Source organism: Scaptodrosophila lebanonensis, unplaced genomic scaffold (genome assembly GCF_003285725.1).
Source record: "Scaptodrosophila lebanonensis strain 11010-0011.00,11010-0021.00 unplaced genomic scaffold, SlebRS2 tig00000126-arrow-arrow-pilon, whole genome shotgun sequence".
Lineage (NCBI taxonomy): Eukaryota > Metazoa > Arthropoda > Insecta > Diptera > Drosophilidae > Scaptodrosophila > Scaptodrosophila lebanonensis.
In genome coordinates, this window is record NW_022060582.1 from 126,088 (window position 1) to 147,991 (window position 21,904).

The following is a 21,904-nucleotide window of genomic DNA, read 5'->3' on the forward strand; positions in this document are numbered from 1 at the left end:
ATAAGAAGACACAACTTTTCAATCTGCTGAATGTCATCTGGCTGGCTGGAGTTGAAATAAATCAGGCTAGTGCCGGTACCCAAAAGGGGATATAGCTCTGACCTGGTATGTAACCATAGACCTACCTATCTGCCTGCTTAGTGAACTCCTAAAAACTGTAGAGGGTCTCACTAAAATAAAATTAGATTAACACATCACAAGCCGAGACCTGCTGTCGGAGAGATCTTATGCTTTCAGAAAAGGCAGATCAACAGCTTTGTGAATAAAAGACCTAATCAACAAGATCCTAATCCAACCTAATCCAAGATCAAATCTGAAGGTGGTGGCTGCATGTCTGGACCTTAAAAAGGCTTTCGACTGTGTTGACGTACAAATTCTCAGCCGCCAGCTCCGTTCTATGGATTTTGATCCACACCACGTAGCATGGATTGCGGATTTCCTCACGAGCAGAATATTGTTTAAAAGTTCCAGCAAAGTTGAAGTTAACAGGCAGCTGCTTGAGCCCCACACTTTTCAATCTGTATACAGCCAAATTGTACAACATTAATAATTCTAATTGCCTGCTGTTTCAATACGCCGATGATTTTTTCCTGGTTTGCTTCCACCGGATTTTCGACACACCTGTCTTAACTTTAAAAGACAGAGTAGAAAAATTTGAGAGAGAATGCAGTGGGCTAAATTTGTCCTTTAACGCAACCAAATCAAAAGCCATACATTTCAGCGCGCGCAAGAAACTACCAAAGCATCCTCATTAAGGAGGTAGCACAAATTAGGTACTTAGGCTCACATATAAACCAGGCTATTTCGAGGCCAACCGATCCTGTGCCTCCTTAAGCTTTTTAGTAGGTGCCAATTTGATGTCAGCCCAAAGCAAGGAGTTTTGTTGCACAATGCTTTTGTTAGAAGCACACTCGAATACGCGTGCTCTTCTTTCAGCAACTTATCCAGGTCTGCCCTAGCCAAGGGCCAAAGGCCTACCAATTTGCACCTGGGGAAGGTACTAGGTCTAATAAAATGCACGCCTGTTCCTATTATATACCACGTGGCAGCTGAGATGCCCCCTGAATTTAGGTATAAATTCCTTACAGCCAAAGAGCTGGGCAAAGCTTTTGGCTTTCGACCTGCCAATATGTGAATCGCTGTCCTGCTCTAGTACGATAAATACCAGTTACGTGAGGGTGTACAGACAAATTGCTTCCATTTTGGACCACATTGAAGAAGTCCCTCTGTTTCCTGTCAATTGCCGCAAAATTAAAGGAGACACCGACTTTTTGAAGTGCTCAGCGAGGAACAAACACTCTATCGATGAAACAAGCATGCGGCGGATTTTCAACGAGAAAGCCTCCAGCCTGAGAAGTAGAGAGCTTAAGCTGTTCTTTACTGACGGATCAGTCTCCGCGAGTCACTTCCTACACGAAGAGTCGGGGCATGTGGACAGCTTTTTCACCAATAAAATTCTTTCATCTCTCTCTTCAGAGCAAATCGCAACAGAGAAGGCGATTAACCATTCCATCCTTCTGAGCATTCCCAGGCTGGCAATTTGAACTGTCAGCCGCGGCAGCCTGCAAGCTCTAATGAAGCAATTTCAAAACAATTCGATAGCTAACATTAAAAGGAAAATTAATAATTGATCCAGGGTTTTAGTACTGGAAATCCATTACATACCGGGACACGTGGAAGCAAAGAGGACACCAACTGACGACACTTTCAGGTGGTAAAATGGTGTCTGAAGGAGGCAGTGCGTACAATGTACAGATTAATACACGACGACTGGAAACTGGAGTACGCTAGATTTGTAGCAGAGAAGGACCAAGGATATTGCGCCCTGTTTCCGACTACTCTTGAAAAACTGTGGTTTCAAAACAAGAACTGCAAGAGGAATGCTAATAGCTTAAAATTAGTCAGCAGACTGCGGTTACTCTTTCGACAATGTCACACTCGCAAAAATTCATGTTATCGACGATAACACTTGTAACAGCTGCGGAGTTCCCGACAACGCATCACACATTATATTTGAATGCCCAAAACATATTACGAATCGACATTTCCCATCGCTATTAAAATACAACAATGTGCACACTTTCTTTAAGCTAGAGCCCGTTCATGAATATAATTCACTAGTAAAATTCATAAATGATATAAAAGTCAAACTATAAGTTGATACAACTCAGTAAAATTAACAAGTGTAGCAATTTCCACTTTACCAATAAGTGGGCGGCCAAATAATTCCACTATACTTAACTTAAACCCAAAAAAAAAAAATAATAATAATAATAATAATATTAAATATAAATTTATTATTGGTTGCGTTTATTTCATTTGGTTTTTTCGTCGCAATATTTCAGCGCCTCCAGTTGGATTAATAAAATTATCTGCACATATATTTGGAGCTGCGCTTTTTTTCAACTTCTGGTAATACGAGCCCTAACCACTATTAATTGGTACGGCAAGGTTTTTTTCGACAGTGCAACTTTCAATGACTCATATTTATTTGTAGGCGATGATTGCCCAAACATATTTATACTTTTTAAAAAGGTCATTGAATTACCTTTAATTTCATATCAAAACATGCACAAGTTTCATATCAACAAAATGAAAAAACTCAATTTAAATAAAACAACTTTCATACTACACGAAATATTTTGACCATTATTAATTGGTACGGCAACATTATTTTTCTTAAAAAAACGGTGAAAAATGTAAAATGTAAACAAAAACTGGACAAGTAACGGTAAATAGAATATTGTGATGAAGGAAAAGTAAAAACATATGACATTTAGTTGTAGTTTTAGTTTTATTCCCTGATTTATGAGCACGATGGCACGTGGCAAGCCAGTTTGTGAGGAAGTTCGAGCTAAAATTCTAAAAAAATTAAATTTGGGCAACAGCTATGGTGAAATATCGAAAAGTCTTATGCTTTCTAAGTCTACAGTTCAAAATATAGTGAAAAGCTACAGAAAGAATGGCAATATACACTGTAATACAGCGAACAGAGGTCGAGTCTCAAAAGTTACTTCGCGTGACAAAAGAAGTTTGTCGAGTATAATAAAGGAAAATCGGCGAAGTACTGTGAGAGATATATCGGCAAAATGGTCTGCAAAAATTGGGAAAACAGTGAAACGAGAATGGACTCGACAGCAAATGAAAAGAATTGGATATGGCTTCTATAAGGTATGATTGCGGTTCCTGCTTAGCATAACAGATAATTTTTTCTGTACAATTAATATATGTTGGTGTTTTTAGGCCAAAGAAAAACCATTGCTCACAGCTTTGCAGATGAAAAAACGATTGCTATGGGCAAGACAAAGGCAGAATTGGGAACAGAGGCGTTGGCATTCTATAATTTTTAGCGATGAATCCAAATTTGATGTGTGTGTCGGTGATGCTCGAAAACGAGTAATACGAAAACGTACGGAGGCATATCACAAAGATTGTCTTAAACGTACAGTCAAGTTTCCAACGAGCACAATGGTGTGGGGATGCATGTCAGCCAAAGGTGTGGGACAACTTTACTTTATAGATGGAACTGTAAATGCAGAAAAATACAAGTGTATCCTTCAAAGTAATCTCCTTCCATCAATACCAAAGCTTTCTGAGTGTGGGGAATATACCTTTCAACAGGATGGTGCATCACCACACACCGCAAAAACAACCAAAAATTGGCTTCAAGAAAATGGAATTGATGTCTTAGATTGGCCGTCATCAAGCCCAGATCTAAGCCCAATAGAAAACTTGTGGGCAATCATCAAAAGAAAGCTGAGGAATGACCCACAGCGTACTCTGTCAGGACTAAAATCAAAAATTCAGGAAATTTGGGATTCCATAACTCCAGAAGAATGCCTAAAATTAGTAAATACCATGCAGAAGAGAATTCAGGGTGTTATTAAAAATAAAGGAGATGTTACTCAGTTTTAATGAATATATAATGTTGCCGTACCAATTAATAATGGTCAAAATATTTCGTGTAGTATGAAAGTTGTTTTATTTAAATTGAGTTTTTTCATTTTGTTGATATGAAACTTGTGCATGTTTTGATATGAAATTAAAGGTAATTCAATGACCTTTTTAAAAAGTATAAATATGTTTGGGCAATCATCGCCTACAAATAAATATGAGTCATTGAAAGTTGCACTGTCGAAAAAAACCGTGCCGTACCAATTAATAGTGGTTAGGGCTCGTAGTAACCAGAAATACAATCTGTTATCGGTTCCACGTCTCCATCCGACTTAAAAAAAACTAAATCGAGATTTATTGCTGCCTACATTTATTCCTTTTGGACGTCTTTTTTCCACGAAATATTTCAGGGCTTCTAGCTGAAACAAAATTTCGTTGCTGGAATCATTGATTTGTCCTTTGTCCTAAATTTGTCCTTTAACGCAACCAAATCAAAAGCCATACATTTCAGCGCGCGCAAGAGACTACCAAAGCATCCTCATTAAGGAGGTAGCACAAATTAGGTACTTAGGCTCACATATAAACCAGGCTATTTCGAGGCCAACCGATCCTGTGCCTCCTTAAGCTTTTTAGTAGGTGCCAATTTGATGTCAGCCCAAAGCAAGGAGTTTTGTTGCACAATGCTTTTGTTAGAAGCACACTCGAATACGCGTGCTCTTCTTTCAGCAACTTATCCAGGTCTGCCCTAGCCAAGGGCCAAAGGCCTACCAATTTGCACCTGGGGAAGGTACTAGGTCTAATAAAATGCACGCCTGTTCCTATTATATACCACGTGGCAGCTGAGATGCCCCCTGAATTTAGGTATAAATTCCTTACAGCCAAAGAGCTGGGCAAAGCTTTTGGCTTTCGACCTGCCAATATGTGAATCGCTGTCCTGCTCTAGTACGATAAATACCAGTTACGTGAGGGTGTACAGACAAATTGCTTCCATTTTGGACCACATTGAAGAAGTCCCTCTGTTTCCTGTCAATTGCCGCAAAATTAAAGGAGACACCGACTTTTTGAAGTGCTCAGCGAGGAACAAACACTCTATCGATGAAACAAGCATGCGGCGGATTTTCAACGAGAAAGCCTCCAGCCTGAGAAGTAGAGAGCTTAAGCTGTTCTTTACTGACGGATCAGTCTCCGCGAGTCACTTCCTACACGAAGAGTCGGGGCATGTGGACAGCTTTTTCACCAATAAAATTCTTTCATCTCTCTCTTCAGAGCAAATCGCAACAGAGAAGGCGATTAACCATTCCATCCTTCTGAGCATTCCCAGGCTGGCAATTTGAACTGTCAGCCGCGGCAGCCTGCAAGCTCTAATGAAGCAATTTCAAAACAATTCGATAGCTAACATTAAAAGGAAAATTAATAATTGATCCAGGATTTTAGTACTGGAAATCCATTACATACCGGGACACGTGGAAGCAAAGAGGACACCAACTGACGACACTTTCAGGTGGTAAAATGGTGTCTGAAGGAGGCAGTGCGTACAATGTACAGATTAATACACGACGACTGGAAACTGGAGTACGCTAGATTTGTAGCAGAGAAGGACCAAGGATATTGCGCCCTGTTTCCGACTACTCTTGAAAAACTGTGGTTTCAAAACAAGAACTGCAAGAGGAATGCTAATAGCTTAAAATTAGTCAGCAGACTGCGGTTACTCTTTCGACAATGTCACACTCGCAAAAATTCATGTTATCGACGATAACACTTGTAACAGCTGCGGAGTTCCCGACAACGCATCACACATTATATTTGAATGCCCAAAACATATTACGAATCGACATTTCCCATCGCTATTAAAATACAACAATGTGCACACTTTCTTTAAGCTAGAGCCCGTTCATGAATATAATTCACTAGTAAAATTCATAAATGATATAAAAGTCAAACTATAAGTTGATACAACTCAGTAAAATTAACAAGTGTAGCAATTTCCACTTTACCAATAAGTGGGCGGCCAAATAATTCCACTATACTTAACTTAAACCCAAAAAAAAAAAAAAAATAATAATAATAATAATATTAAATATAAATTTATTATTGGTTGCGTTTATTTCTTTTGGTTTTTTCGTCGCAATATTTCAGCGCCTCCAGTTGGATTAATAAAATTATCTGCACATATATTTGGAGCTGCGCTTTTTTTCAACTTCTGGTAATAGTAACCAGAAATACAATCTGTTATCGGTTCCACGTCTCCATCCGACTTAAAAAAAACTAAATCGAGATTTATTGCTGCCTACATTTATTCCTTTTGGACGTCTTTTTTCCACGAAATATTTCAGGGCTTCTAGCTGAAACAAAATTTCGTTGCTGGAATCATTGATTTTTCATTTCAGCACCTCCAGCTGAATAAGCAAATTCGAACGTGAACACAATGTAAGCAGAGGCGTCGTCCTAAGCGGCGCTCGTTTTGTTTGTGCTCATATCCGATCCGCCTCATGTAGGCCCACATTATCAGGCTCGTATGAGAGCCTAGTATGTTACGACTACGCTTTTCCCTTGGGCAACGCTGGCTGGCTCATCGGAGTTCTCCTTGGGTGTGCGGTTCCAACCCAAAGCCCGCGTGAGTCGCACAATAACCGATAACACGGTTCCTCCATCGATTTTAACCAAAATGCCATCACTACAATAAATTCGACGCGCAATATACAAAACCGAATTCAAACGTAAACAAACTCCTGGTGTGCTTCCACAAGAAGCTCGATGATGCCGTAGAAATACTGAGCAACAAGATACAAGAATTCGGAAGAGAATGCAGCGAAATTAATCTGACTTTTAACCCATCCAAGTCAAAGGCCATCCATTTTAGCTCGCACAAAAAGCAACTTAATATTCTATATCAAGGCACTTTCATAAATGAAGTGGAGCAAATCAAGTACCTTGGCCGAATCATCTCGGCTAACAATTCTGCGTGCAGTCATGTCAATCAAGCCATCTCAGAGGCCAACAGAACATGTGCCTTTATTAGGCTGTTAAGCGGCTGCCAATTTGGGGTCAGCCCTAAACAGGGGGTTCTGCTACACAAGGCTTTTGTTAGGAGCAGACTGGAATATGCATGCTCGTCCTTCAGCAATCTGACTAAGGCAGCTCTAGAAAAAGTCACAAGAAGTACAAACCTGTACCTTAGGAAAGCTCTGGGGCTTTTAAAATGCACGCCGGTCCCGGTAATATACCATATGGCGGCTGAGCTTCCTCCCAAATACAGATACAAATTTCTCACAGCCAAGGAATTGGCGAAAGTCTTTGCTTTTAATCTGCCAGCAGGTGACACACTCATGTATGGTCGCGAAATCAACACCAGCTACTCGAAAGTGTACAATGAATTTGCAGACATTTTCAATCGCATAGAGGAAATCCCTTTAAATCAGGACAAGTGCGCCAAAATTAAAGGAGACCTGGATTTCTTCAAGGGCGCTGCGAGAAACAAGAAATCAATAGACACAATAAGCACTCGTCTTATTTTTAATGAAAAGGTTCACTCCCTAAGGCGCGGAGGTTTTAAGCTGTTTTTCACAGATGGATCGGTCACCGTAAATCACTCCAGCTCAGCCTTCTTACATGAGGAGTCAGGGCACATTGAAAGTTTTTTCACGGACAAAATCCTGTCGTCACTCTCCGCCGAACTTTTAGCTATCGATAAGGCACTAGATTACGCTATTTCACTGGGTATACCACGGGTAGCATTCTTAACAGATAGTAGAGGCAGTGCTCAAATACTGACTAAGCCATCGCAGAACAATTACATAGCTCACAATATAAAGAATAAAATTAATAATTCCAGGATAATGGAGGTAGAAGTGCACTACATACCGGGTCACGTAGGGCTAGAACAAAACAGCATAGTGGATTCGGCAGCAAAGAAAGCACCAACAGAAGGTACGTTCATGACGGTGAAATGGAGCCTGAAGGACGCGGTGTGTACTATATACAGGAGGATTCATCAGGACTGGGAGAGGGAGTACTCCAGCTTTGCTGCAGAAAAGGACAGAAAATACTGCGCACTCTTCCCGGCAACCGTGAACAAGCCTTGGTTTCAGAACGAAAATTGCAAATTAAATCCAAATAATATCAAACTAATGAACAGACTTATATGTGAAAACTCCTTCGACAAAGTCACTCTATCGAAAATGCACGTTTTAAATGATAACATATGCAACAGCTGTAACGTCCCTGACAGCGCAACACATGTTATTTTTGAATGCACAAAGCACAACACAGCACGTCAACGTTACACATCACTAGCAAAATACAACAATGTGCACACTTTTTTCAAGCAAGCGGCCACAGCTGAGTACAATTCACTGGTCAACTTTATAAAAGAAATCAACGTAAAACTTTAAAGACAAGCAAACACTACGAAATAGCCCGCGTGGCATTTTCCACTTTACCAATAAGTGGGCGGCCAAATAATTCCACAATACCCAAGGGTATCGTGGTAACTTAAAACCAAAAAAAAAAAAAAAAAAAAAAAAAACGTAAACAAACGAAAAATAACTAACATAAAATAAAAGAAACGTAATGCAACAACAAAAAAACAAATAAACGGATAACTCCCTCAAGCTACCCGTACGAATACGGATGACTGTAAAAGGAGATTACATACATACGTGCGGACGGATAGAAATTGTGACATCGGACAACTGCATGGGATTTTAGCTGTTGATATCCCAGGCGTACTCACCCTGCCTGTATCCAAAGGCAAAATTTTTACTGGATACCCTAACATTAGGCCGTGCTGGAGCTATTCCATGGCAACGGTGAGTCTCCCGCCCCTATTTATTCTGCTTTACTGCACCAAAATGGACTGTGCGACCATAAAAATTAATATTCAATTCGTGTTACATACATATGTATGAGGCTGAGTGCAAAATTAATAAATAGGTGTTTATACATGAGTTTAACAGGCGTGAAACAAAATATAAATTAATACAAAAAAATGAAAATAAATCAACGCAAAAATAACAAAAAGGCTTGCCAATGCGGTTAGTTTGTGCATAAATAAATAAAGAGTAAAAATGTAAATATATGTACGTATATATACATATGTATATAGTAAGTGTAAATATGGACGAGTAGTCGGGGAATAAATAAGATAAAGTACCCCCAAAAACCTTAAGGAGAGCTCTCGGCGGTCGTGGGCGCAATATACCTATATATGACCCAATACTGCGTATATGTATGTATTTATTTAAGTTCAAAAAAAACGAAACGCGCTACTGCAATTGGCAAACTTTGTACAAATTTCTAGACTGAAACATCTAAGCTTTCTTTATAAATGAAAGTATACATTTTTTTATTAAATAGAGCGCCAAGCTCTGTTTAGGTGCCGCTTTCTGCCTCGTTTTCGGCTTGATTATATATATGTATTTTTATTGTATTATTTTCTTTTTTCTTTTGCAGAAAACTTAAATGGGGCGGCGCGTGGGACCCTGCAGGTACAGCTCACATCAAACAACACATGGACGACAGGCGCATGGGGTCTCTGCCTTGTTGCAGCTCAGACGCAAACAACAGGCACGGCGCGTGGCCAAGGAACGGACTCACCGGCTGATGGCGCAGACTGACGTGGTTGCTCCTGCTACGATGCAGCTATTGATGGCGGTGCGGATGACGGTGTCGCTGCCGTTGTTGGATTTGCTGCTACTGTTGGCTGTTGCTGTTGCTCCTGTTGCGATGCAGCCTGTACTGCTGTTTATGAGGGCCGCTGCAGCTGCTGCAGTTCCACCGTTGTCCACGAAACTTGGCGATATGCCGGAAAATATGCCAAGGAACGAAAGGCATTAAAGCACCGGTCAGCACATTCAAATGGATATATATATGGGTACGTAAACATGGGCAGCGGTTCCGCCTTGTATTTATGCCCCTGTTTGCCCACCTTCGAACTGCTTGTAACACGCTCTTTTTTTTGTAATTCCAGTTCTCAGCTAACCAAACCAAGCTTCAAATTTCGGCGCCTCCCGTAGCGCTGCCACTTTGCTTTTTTGTGACCAACCCGATGCAACACCACCGCAAATATCCGAGTGGGCGACCCGTCGCGCAACGAAGCGATATTTGCGCGCACCAAACGGCTGGTTGTTATCCTCCTGATTCGAGTCCGGCGTTGCCTCGGTGACTCCTTCCGCGGCGCCCAACGTAGGCCACACCCAGTCTTGGCCATCTGGTAAGTAGCCCTGGCTGCACCCTCCTCATGCCAGGTATGCCCGCATCTTCTCTTCGTACGGTAAAAATTTTAACTTATTACTATATTGGAGATTTTTATTATCAAATTTCTTCTCTAGGACCGCTCCGCTGCCATCCTGGTGGGCACCTGTGTTGACCGCGATTCGCCCACTTGCTCCGCACTCCGACGCCAATTTCGCACTGTGCTGCTGCTACGGCTAGCTCCACTAGAGGAATTAGTTGCCACTGTTCTTGCTACCGGACGCGAAACGCTTCTCGCTAGTGTTAGAGGCTCGGCTTGGTATTGCGGCGGCCGTTTCGGAACTGCGCCACGATTCTGGCTGACTGGCGGTTGCCACGTCCCATTGGCAGCTGAATCACCGCTATTCGCTCGCGGTTGCAAGATTTCTTTGAGCGCGCCCATCAAGTCATGGAACCCCATTCGGATTTTCTCCTGCAACACTTTGTTGATGCCCTCTTTCTGCGATTGGCGGTATGTCTCGTTCGCCTGTGCCACTGCCGCTTCTACAGCCGACGCGACTGCTGGCTCAGCGTCCCAGCGTACCGCTGATGCTATGAACGCACAGTGGTTCCGCCCATAGGCCAAAATTCAAAAAATCCATGCGAAAAAAAATTTACAAACGGTAAACAAACTGTCTCTAAAATGTCCAAACTTTTCTAGTGCAAACCGGTTTTTTCTGGAATTCTAACGGGACTTTCTAAAAATAGCATTGAAGATGTGAACACGTGTTCATTTTTAAAGCGCAGCTGCATGCTGGGAGAATTGTTCACAACAAGGGCGAACTTTAAATTGGTCAGTTTATTAATTACGTTTCCGAATTTAAGTTAGTTTTAATGGATTTCAAAGTTAAAGGTATTTATTTTAAATTCGAAAATTAATAAAAGTGTCTTCTGTTGTAGTTATTTTAAAATTAATGATTTAGTAGACCCTATTTTTTTGTCCATTTTGTGTGCGTCTTCATTATGTTTACTTAAACTTTTAGTTGTGTTCCCCCCCGATTCCCCCATTTCGATCTTCGTCAGTGTATATGTGTGTGCATTAAGATAATAAAACCGTTTAGGTTAGCTGCAGAAATTTGCAGAGGTGTGCATAATCACAACAATATATCTAACGCCGTCTTTTTTTTTTTCAAGGTCAAATTTGCCTTGCGAAGTGGTTGCTTTGCCTTGTGTTTGTGCTTTGACTGTGTTTACGTCTTTCGTGTTTTGTGTACTTATTAAGCTAAAACAAGTAAAAAAGCTAAGGTCGGGTGTCCCGACTTTGAAATACTCTGTACATATGTTTACAATAATTATAGAAAAAAAAATAAGAAAATTAAAAAAAATTTGATCGATTTTACCTTTCTCGGTATTCGAACTCAAGTAAAGGGTATATAATTGCACATATACAAAGCAATTGCGTCTATGTGAGTGTATGTATTGTTATGTCCGCCTTTGCCAGTGCATCCCCTGTCGTTACGCCGGCTAGCCATCGGCTCAGGGTCAGATTCGACCGCGACAGGGGTGCGGCAGACCAACAATGAATTTATATTTTTTTATCAAACACACCTACTCATATTGTCGGCTGAGGGACGCCTGTGGAATTTGGGTGGAGTTGTGGCTACTTTGGTGTCATGTAGCCGCGTGGCCCTCCCTACCTTGAGCCGGTTTTGGCATTTTGTTGCCGGCTCCCTTTAACATGCTTGCTTTGGTTTCCCTTCTGCTCCGGGACTTTAGTCACCCCATCTCACCCCATAAATGGATTCTACTCCAGACTCATTTTCAAATTTTAAATTTTATTACAATAAAAATATATTCGGGTATTTAGGCCATTGAGTTTTGGGACGCTGCAGTTTGTTGGCTCTTTGTGCCTATTTATCTTATTCGATTTTCGAACCTCCTACGCTACCTATACTCGAGTATGTGGTTATGAGGGGTGTAATGATATGTAATGACAAGGAGATAAACAAAAAAAAAACTGCGCCGCTCCAATACACATTCCAACCTCTTTTGCTTATATTAGACTTTATACATTTTCTTTTACTTTTCTTTTTTTTTTTTTTATGTTCTTTTTTCTTAAGTATACATTTGAATTTTTGTTTACAATATGGTTACTTGTTTGGTGTTGTGTTTCTGTTTAATGTTTTATATTATGTTGTGAATGGTTTGGGCTATGTGTGTAACAGAAAATTGTTAATTGTTTTGTGTGTCGTTTTTTTTGTTTTGTATTTTACATTATGTGGCTATGGGCGTGTGTGTATTACAATATGGTTAAATGTTTGGGTGTTGCTTTTGTTTTGTATTTTATATTATGTGGCTATGGGATGAATGTGAGTCTGAGTGCTATGGAAATTCGGTGTGTGTTTGAATATGGTGTATGTGAACATGTATGGAGTGTATATAAAGGAGTGTGTGGTGTATATAAAATTTTGTGTTCTATGTTTGAGCGGAATGTGTGTGAATATTTAGTATTTTAATGTTGAAGGGTACTTAGCCCAGACTTCCAGTTGCATGGAAATTGGCCTGACTTCCGCTAGGGCCGAGGTCCGGCCTAAGACCCAGTACTGCCGGTCGGTGCTGACCCGCGCACAGCGCACTTCCCAGAACGCCCGCAGTTACTGCTACTCCTATTACATATAGTAAGAAATTAGTCACTGGCACACTGGCCCCTTTTTAGACCCTTACCTCTGCCTATGAAGCCTCGCTGGTGTATATCCCAACCCTCCTGTCGTCACTCCGGTGTTTGAATATTGTCTTCCGCTTATTTTGTCTCTTTTTTTGTTTTTTTTCCCGCAATAGCACGTGTCTCTCGCTCACTGTCCACAATTGATTTTTCTTCTTCCCTAAGGCCACGACTTGCCATTCCCCCGGAATTGCTATTTTACCCACTTTGCAACCCTCCTAATTGGAAGCACTGGTCCTCACCCCTCACGCACGAGTACTTGTTATCGGCCCGCTCCAGCTGCCAATCGCGCGAGTTGCCACTCCTTTTGTCCGACGACATTTGTGGTTTCCCAATACTGCCGCGCCGCACATAACACCACACTCCGGTTTTATTTTGGTGCCAAACGGAAGAAACGGGAGTGAGAAGCGCCGCGGTTCTTTCTCTGCCCAACGTAGGCCACCGCCCACACCCTGAGATGGGTCTCTCGGTCTACCGACGAACAAAGCCGGGCCTTAGCTATTGCTTTAAATCTTTGGCGTGGAAGACTCCCAACCGACGCCCGTGCATGTCCTCCAACTCGTACAGGCTGTTGCCCACGCTGCTCCGGACACGGCATTTCACATACTTGTGGCACAGCTTCGCGTTCACGTTGTCCTTAAAACGACTGAGGACAAAGTTTCGCCTGTAAATCTCCTGGCCAGGTACGTACGATACCATCCTCGCACGCTTATCGTATTGCCGTTTCGCCTTTTCATACGCCAGATGGACACTCTGCTGTACCTCATCCCGCACTGCCTTCTGCTGATCCGATCTGGGCAACATGCGCAATTCCGCATCCTCCAGCGCCCCCAACTTGCGTGCCAGCTTGTAATCCTTCCCGCTGGTGAACATGTGCTGCCCAAACAAAACGAAATACGGGGACGTGCCGATGCTGCCATGGATAGCACTGCGTGCTGCACACTGCACGTCCGAGAGCTTCTCGTCCCACTTCGTGTGGTCGCCCTGTACATATGTCCTGATGGCCGCTAACACTGTCTGGTTCACGCGTTCCGCCGCATTCGCCTGTGGGGCATAGTTCGCCGTGCGTATGTGGGTGATGCTCAGCCCCTGCAGGAACCCCGTAAATTGGTTGGCCACAAATTGCTTACCGTTGTCGGTATGGACGGTTTCTGGGACTCCAAATGCCGGAAACACCTCCTCCTGCAGAAACCGGACCACTGCCGCCGCGGTTGCTTTTGGCATCGCTCGCAACCACACGAATTTGGACAGATGGTCAAGAACAACCAGAATGGTGGTATTCCCTCTCCTGGACCTCGGATACGGCCCCAGAAAATCCAGATACAGCCTCTGCATTGGTCGGAGCGATACGGTTTCGGCGCCCATTACCGGCCTCGCTAATTGCGTGCTGTGTTTTGTTGCTTTGCACGTTTCACAGCCGGCAACGTACCTCCTCACCTGTGCCACCATCCCGGGCCAGAAAAAAAACTGCCTGAGCCGTTCTATGGTCCTCTTCATGCCCCCATGCATAGCCGCGTCGCTCTCATGGGCCTGCTGTATAAGGGCTGCGGACACAGGACGCGGTACCCAGAGCTTCCAGGAAAATTCCTCTCGCTCGGGCCGCGTGAACTGCGCCCGCTTATACAACAGCCCATCCTCCACGCGTAAATCCGGAAATAGCTCCGCGTTCTCCCGCACTTGCTTCAGACGCTCGGTATACTCCGCACCTTCGAACTCGGTTGTCTCGAAGTCAAAAAAGTCAACTTCCTCCAGTTCGAAAGGCCGTGAGAGGGTATCGGCTACAATATTTTCCTTGCCTTTCCGATGCTCAATATTAAAGTCGAACCTCTGCAGGGCCAACGACCACCGCGCTAATCGACCGTCCAACTCCTTCAATGACATCAGCCACCGCAGGCTGGCGTGATCAGTCACCACCTTAAACGGCATCAATTCAACGTACGGCCGGAATCTTTCGACCGCTTTTACTGCAGCCAGGCATTCCTTCTCGGTGACACTGTAGTTCAGCTGAGCGCCCCGAAGCTTCGCTGAAAAAAACGCTATCGGCCTTTCGGCCCCGTCTGCATCGAGTTGGAACAAAACCGCTCCTATGCCCGCTTGGCTCGCGTCACATTGGATCACGAACGGCTTCCGAAAGTCTGGATGCACCAACACTGGCGCGCAGGTGAGTGCCCCTTTCAACTCCTGAAATGCCGCAACCGCTTCGCCCGATAATTGGAACTTTCCTTTCCCTTTCAGGCAGTCCGTTAACGGCGCGGAAATCGTGGAAAAATTCCGAATGAAACGCCTATACCAGCCAGCGGTCCCCAAGAATCGGCGGAGCTGCTTTGCGCTGGTCGGCAAGGAAATCGCCCGAATCGCCTCGACCTTCTCTGGATCCGTCCGCAACGCACCATCGCCAACCACAAACCCCAGATACTTCAAGTACTTGTAGCAGAACTTGGATTTTTTTAAGGAAATCGTCAAATTGGCTACTTTCAAAGCACTTGCCACGTCCAACAGCACCTTGCAATGATCCTCAAACGTTCTGGATATTATGAGAAGGTCGTCCAGGTAGACGAATACATGGCTTCTCAAACGCTGGGGAATCACCTTATCCATCACCCTGCAAAGGCGCTGCGCCGCATTGCACAACCCGAACGGCATGGCCTTAAATTGATACAGTGGCCTTCCTGGTATCGTAAACGCGGTGTACTGCCGGCTTTCCTGATCCAGTTCGATCTGCCAAAAAGCATGCTTTAGATCCAGGCTGCTGATGTAAATGGTATCCTCCACTCGGCTCAAGATCGACTCAATGCTCTGGAGTGGGTAAGCATCCTTCACCGTGAGCTGATTTAGCTTTCTCGCGTCTAAGCACAACCGGTTCTTTCCAGGCTTCCTCACCAAAGTCACTCGGTTGCTCCATGGACTCTCACTTGGCTCGATAACCCCTAGCCGAAGCATCTCATCGACTTCCGCAAACAATAGCGCCTGCACTGCCGGCGACACGGGATAAAAACGCTCTTTCACTGGCAGTGCCCCCTCCGTCAACTGAATGTGGTGCTGCTCCACTGGCGTCCTACCCAGACCGTGCTCCTCGAAGGATCTGAATTGGGCCACGACTCGCTGTAACTTCTCCTGTTGCCACGCCTCTAAATCGTGTGGCTCCGTTGGTGTACCCTTTCCTAAGCGCTCCTCCTCCAACTCAGCCACGTGCTGTCCTTCGTCCACAGCCGGGATCACATTCGGAGCCAAACCGAACCTGCGCCAAAAATCCACGCCCAGATAAAGCGGTTGGCACAACGACGGGCAAACGTGGAATACCATTTCCGACTCTGTTCCGTTATACCTAACGCGCGCCATCACGCTGCCAATAATGCAATGTGGCGCGCCGCCGGCTGTCCTTACCGCGGATTTGTTTTCGCGTACCACCAAACCTAGTTTTCGGACCGACTCTATGGCACCACTTCCCAGCAAGCTCACCGACGCCCCGGTATCCAACAGACCGGTAAATTCTCTGCCTTCAATCGCTACCGTAGCATATGGGCGGCTGTCGGAACGACATGCAGAATTCACCGCGGCACACACCGCCTGGCGTTTCTGTCGGCGTTCGCGGTGTCTCCTACGCGCCCGCAAGGATGTCTTCGACGCCCCTCTCGCATCCGGTTCGTGCTGGCTACCAAATATGCGGTTCCTGGCTACTTCATAGTCGCGCTGACGCTGCTCCAAGGGTTTCCGCTGCGACCATACTTTCGTCGGTGGGACTGCCTGGTTGACTTTATATATCTGTGAGTAACGGTACTAACGGTACTATCCTTATCGCTACTAATTCCTATCCTAACTACTGTATCATCGGAGGTACGCGTTTCACCGTCTACCGAGAGTGCGACTCCTCCGGCTGCGTCGGACTCCTCTCCGAGTTTCCCGGACGGCATTTCGGGCATCTTGGCAGCACCACGCCTGGCTGTCCGCATTTGAAACAAAACATATTGCGCACCGCCGACTCGCAATCGAAATATGTATGCCCTGGTTGTGCACAATTCCAACACTTGAGATTCGAGCGGCTCCCACCAGTTTCATGTGGCCTATATACCGCCTCCAAATGCTCCAGTTGGCCGCCTTCTGTACCTTCTGCTACCACGTCCAGCTCGTGTACTCGATGCTGCTCTCTCTGCTGCCCGTAGTTGGTACTGGCTGAGGGCCGCGCCCAACGCGTTGCCAGCATCTTTTCGGCGTCTTGGCACTCCTCTCTCAGCTTCTGCAGATTAGTTATATTCATCGGATAGATGACCCTAGACACGGTGTCTTTAATATTTGTCTTTATCACCTTAATAAGGTCATAATCCGAAAATGGACACACCAACCGAGAACGCAACACCAGCATCGCCTGAATATACTCTTCTATGCTCTCGCCATGCCGCTGCTTCCGCTCCCTCAGCTCCTGCTCTCGTTCAAACTCCGATCTTCGAGTCTGAAATTGCTGCTGCAGCCCATATCGGAGATTCGGCCAGTCCGGCACGCCCGAGGTACGTATGTACATCCAATACCAATCTTTCGCTCTTCCGTTCACCAGGCAGTGGAAGTCTCGCAACACGTCGGCCCAGGGCACCTGATACAAGGACTGCAAATGCTCCAATCGAAATATAAACTCTGCCACCGGCATTCCTTTGGTTTCGCCATCAAATACAAGGCCCCACTTTCTGATGTGGACGACGTCGGGCCGGGAGTCTCCCATCGTGGTTCGCCTTAATGGCCTGTGCACGTCAGGGCCCAAATCGCGCATCCACGGATCGGCTGAGAACTGCCGCTGCTCCACATGTGCCCGCTGTTCTGCCTCTAAAGTTCGGTTGTCGACGAACAGGTGAGTCGGTGCTGCAGCTGCTGGTCTACCACTTACAAAATCTCTTTCTTTCTCTGCCGGCTCGTACCCGCCTAAGGCTGGCCGCTGCATTTGCGCGTGAGCTCGCTCTGGCCTGCCCACCGGCGCCTGTGCTACAGACGGAGGCGCGCTATGCGTTTTCTCCTGCCTCAGCGCTGCCACTGCCTCATTAATCTCGCGCATGAACGACAGCATGCTGGCCTGCATCGTCTCTCGAATGGCCTCTACTTCTGATGACAACGATGCGCGATACGTCTCGTGGGCCTGTGCTAATGCCACGTTGATCGCTGACCGAATTTCGCTTGGCAGCGCAGACTCGGCTCTGCCACCCTGCTCTTCACCGCCATAGTCATGCGCGCGTGCGCCGGCTGTTGCTCCGGAACTGTTCGGAAATTCATCCCCGAATCCTCGGAACGCTGCCTCGTTTACACTCGGCGGCGATGCGTCATCATGGAGTGCTTCTGCTGGCTTGCCCGCCTCACTCAATCCTACGTGAGGAGGAGAGTCCAAGTGAACCAATGGCCTATTTCTACTAAACTCCTGACTCCGCCTGACCTTCCGGGTAACATTCGGGTCAAGATTCATTTCTCAGTACCTTGTTAATCCAAACCAAAAAAAACCACTGCTAGTACTCGGATCCGTACCCGCCGATTATAATATCAAAAAAAACTAGATCTATATTCTAAACGAGCAAACTCCAAATAAATAAATAGATCGGTCCCCTCGTATGTACGTGTTTTCTTAAATGATAAGCGGGGATAATATCCTTAGCTAAGTACCCGTTGGAATATTTAATCCAATCAAATGCTTATGTATATATATATAGGAATACCATCAAACACACAACCAAAAAAAGGAATAAATAAATAAGAATAAATAAATAAGAATAAATAAATAAGAATAAATAAATAAGAATAAATAAATGAGAATAAATAAATGTATACCAAAAGACTTAACAAAAAAAATACTAAGTGAAACAATTACTCCAAAAAAAAACAAACTAACGATAAGTTGAACTTCAAATTCCCGCCCTATGCACAGACCTGCTAAACTGTGCCAAAATACCCTGTCGATACTTATTAATATCGATGGTTCAGCCCAGGAACAGCTGTGCTTGACCGGGACCATTCACAATGGACTCCCTGTCTATTGATAATTTATTTGCTGCTACGCAAATAAATAAATAAAAGGTAATTAACACTAACAGACAATCGCATAAATCAAAACAATCTTTCTTTACTCTCACAGGCTCAACACTAGACATGTAAGGGTGAGATGAGGATCCTCAGTATGACGCTGCACCACGGCACGCAGTCACTGTAGAAGGTAAACAACCAAAACAAACACATATGTATCGCACGCTTTACACCACCCAATTTCTTCCAGGCGCCTACCAAAACTAAAATCTTGCTCGGGCTATGGCGAATTGCTGCTCCTATGCTCTGCTACGTAGGGCAACGATGCTCCTTCCGCTTGGGACAGGACATGGACCTACTACGCAACCATACATAAGAAATACCAAATAACCACAAACAAAAAAGGTAACTAACACAAAAAAAAACAAGGCAACTAGACTATTCTTTACTTAACACCTAACAGACATTACTCTCTATCTTTCCAGCCTCAGAACACCCTGTAGGGCAACAATGAGTGGGCACCAAGACCCCTCACGGACCTGCTACACTCGCTCCTTCGCTGCGCCTATTCTGCTGGTTACCAACCTACACCGCGCTGTAAGAAAGATGCAACTGCGGCAACGATGGGCTGAGCCCTAGTGAAGCTCACCCACGGACCTGGCAGTTGCACCGTTTCCCGCCGGCTCAGGGGCCGCCAGCAGCTATTGCTGTTGAAATTTACACGTAAACACTAAATAAAGAATACAAATCAACAAAAAAAACAAACAACAAGACTCTGGCTTTTAACTTGCTTCGAACTGGGGCAACATTTGCTAAAATGTAGACCCAGGTGTATTTAAATTGGGCGCCATCTTGTTATGTCCGCCTTTGCCAGTGCATCCCCTGTCGTTACGCCGGCTAGCCATCGGCTCAGGGTCAGATTCGACCGCGACAGGGGTGCGGCAGACCAACAATGAATTTATATTTTTTTATCAAACACACCTACTCATATTGTCGGCTGAGGGACGCCTGTGGAATTTGGGTGGAGTTGTGGCTACTTTGGTGTCATGTAGCCGCGTGGCCCTCCCTACCTTGAGCCGGTTTTGGCATTTTGTTGCCGGCTCCCTTTAACATGCTTGCTTTGGTTTCCCTTCTGCTCCGGGACTTTAGTCACCCCATCTCACCCCATAAATGGATTCTACTCCAGACTCATTTTCAAATTTTAAATTTTATTACAATAAAAATATATTCGGGTATTTAGGCCATTGAGTTTTGGGACGCTGCAGTTTGTTGGCTCTTTGTGCCTATTTATCTTATTCGATTTTCGAACCTCCTACGCTACCTATACTCGAGTATGTGGTTATGAGGGGTGTAATGATATGTAATGACAAGGAGATAAACAAAAAAAAAACTGCGCCGCTCCAATACACATTCCAACCTCTTTTGCTTATATTAGACTTTATACATTTTCTTTTACTTTTCTTTTTTTTTTTTTATGTTCTTTTTTCTTAAGTATACATTTGAATTTTTGTTTACAATATGGTTACTTGTTTGGTGTTGTGTTTCTGTTTAATGTTTTATATTATGTTGTGAATGGTTTGGGCTATGTGTGTAACAGAAAATTGTTAATTGTTTTGTGTGTCGTTTTTTTTGTTTTGTATTTTACATTATGTGGCTATGGGCGTGTGTGTATTACAATATGGTTAAATGTTTGGGTGTTGCTTTTGTTTTGTATTTTATATTATGTGGCTATGGGATGAATGTGAGTCTGAGTGCTATGGAAATTCGGTGTGTGTTTGAATATGGTGTATGTGAACATGTATGGAGTGTATATAAAGGAGTGTGTGGTGTATATAAAATTTTGTGTTCTATGTTTGAGCGGAATGTGTGTGAATATTTAGTATTTTAATGTTGAAGGGTACTTAGCCCAGACTTCCAGTTGCATGGAAATTGGCCTGACTTCCGCTAGGGCCGAGGTCCGGCCTAAGACCCAGTACTGCCGGTCGGTGCTGACCCGCGCACAGCGCACTTCCCAGAACGCCCGCAGTTACTGCTACTCCTATTACATATAGTAAGAAATTAGTCACTGGCACACTGGCCCCTTTTTAGACCCTTACCTCTGCCTATGAAGCCTCGCTGGTGTATATCCCAACCCTCCTGTCGTCACTCCGGTGTTTGAATATTGTCTTCCGCTTATTTTGTCTCTTTTTTTGTTTTTTTCCCGCAATAGCACGTGTCTCTCGCTCACTGTCCACAATTGATTTTTCTTCTTCCCTAAGGCCACGACTTGCCATTCCCCCGGAATTGCTATTTTACCCACTTTGCAACCCTCCTAATTGGTAGCACTGGTCCTCACCCCTCACGCACGAGTACTTGTTATCGGCCCGCTCCAGCTGCCAATCGCGCGAGTTGCCACTCCTTTTGTCCGACGACATTTGTGGTTTCCCAATACTGCCGCGCCGCACATAACAGTATTTTTTTTGCGCGTCTATTTGTGTCTGTGTAAGCATTTTCGCAGTCAACTAAACAGCAACATCAACAACAGCCGCGGGCAGCGCTTGGGCAGCGCTTGAGCAGCGCTGCAGCAGCAAATATATTTATGGATATAACTTCTTGTTAAATCGGTCTATCATAGTAAAACTTGGCATACAGACACATAATAACTAACTGGGGGTATTTGCAAAATTTTAGTTCGAAATTCCAAGAATTACGGGAGTTAGAGAAAATCGCATTTGCATGGGAGAGGGGGAAGGGAGGGAAATTCCAAAATATACATTTTCTGCGTATTCACACAAGGACTAAAATTTGGTGCTCCTAGGTCTTATAGTCTCCGAGATATAGGCGATTATACGAATGGAAAATCGGGAAAACCCCCATAGGGGGGAAGTGGGGGGAAAATCAAAAAAAACAAACTCGTATAGCGTACACACATAAGGCATCTTTGTGCAAAATTTGGTGTCTCTATCTCTTATAGTCTCTGAGATCCAGGTGATCATACGGACGGACGGACGGACAGACGGACAGTCGGACAGACAGACAGACAGACAGACAGGGCTAAATCGACTCGTCTTGTCATGCTGATCAAGAATATATATACTTTGTGGGGTCTGCCACGCCTCCTTCTGCCTGTTACATTTTTCAGCTCCC

At 44.4% G+C, this 21,904-nt stretch overlaps 5 long non-coding RNA genes across 6 annotated transcripts; 3 read left to right on the forward strand and 2 right to left on the reverse strand.

Annotated features, from left to right (window-relative positions):
* Nucleotides 1-8,247: 8,247 nt before the first annotated feature.
* Nucleotides 8,248-11,040, forward strand: LOC115628801. Its single transcript, XR_003995844.1, has 4 exons — nucleotides 8,248-8,702; nucleotides 9,346-9,766; nucleotides 9,863-10,105; nucleotides 10,224-11,040. It is a non-coding gene; the product is annotated as an uncharacterized LOC115628801 (long non-coding RNA).
* Nucleotides 11,041-11,879: 839 nt separating this feature from the next.
* LOC115628799 lies at nucleotides 11,880-12,938 on the reverse strand. Its single transcript, XR_003995842.1, has 2 exons — nucleotides 12,790-12,938; nucleotides 11,880-12,731 (listed from the first exon to the last, which is right to left on the reverse strand). It is a non-coding gene; the product is annotated as an uncharacterized LOC115628799 (long non-coding RNA).
* A 3,656-nt stretch (nucleotides 12,939-16,594) lies between these two features.
* On the forward strand, nucleotides 16,595-18,370 carry LOC115628800. The gene is made up of 2 exons (XR_003995843.1): nucleotides 16,595-17,624; nucleotides 17,701-18,370. It is a non-coding gene; the product is annotated as an uncharacterized LOC115628800 (long non-coding RNA).
* A 319-nt stretch (nucleotides 18,371-18,689) lies between these two features.
* On the forward strand, nucleotides 18,690-19,482 carry LOC115628794. Of its 2 annotated transcripts, none has more exons than XR_003995837.1 (4): nucleotides 18,690-18,832; nucleotides 18,891-18,968; nucleotides 19,029-19,183; nucleotides 19,242-19,482. It is a non-coding gene; the product is annotated as an uncharacterized LOC115628794 (long non-coding RNA). The 2 variants fall into 2 exon arrangements; XR_003995836.1 differs by having other exon boundaries at nucleotides 19,264-19,482.
* Nucleotides 19,483-19,965: 483 nt separating this feature from the next.
* Nucleotides 19,966-21,129, reverse strand: LOC115628790. The gene is made up of 2 exons (XR_003995833.1): nucleotides 20,875-21,129; nucleotides 19,966-20,816 (listed from the first exon to the last, which is right to left on the reverse strand). It is a non-coding gene; the product is annotated as an uncharacterized LOC115628790 (long non-coding RNA).
* Nucleotides 21,130-21,904: the final 775 nt, after the last annotated feature.